Below are 227 nucleotides of genomic sequence, written 5' to 3' on the forward strand. Positions count from 1 at the left end.
TCATGCAGGAGGATTTTTTTTGTTTGTTTTTGTTTTTCTGAAAGGGAATGGGGGTTGGGGGGTATGTAAATCAGCCATTCATTCTTTCCCCAAAACCATTGTGATCAACAATTCATTCACTTGTCTCAGAGTGAATAAGAGTTCAAACAGCTTTTCAGCCAGCAATGTTTTTAATATATATATTTATATATTTCGGTTGCTGTGGGTTTTTTTAATTTTACTTTTTT

Source organism: Antrostomus carolinensis, unplaced genomic scaffold (genome assembly GCF_000700745.2).
Source record: "Antrostomus carolinensis isolate BGI_N321 unplaced genomic scaffold, ASM70074v2 scaffold22693, whole genome shotgun sequence".
In the NCBI taxonomy this organism is placed as follows: Eukaryota; Metazoa; Chordata; class Aves; order Caprimulgiformes; family Caprimulgidae; genus Antrostomus; species Antrostomus carolinensis.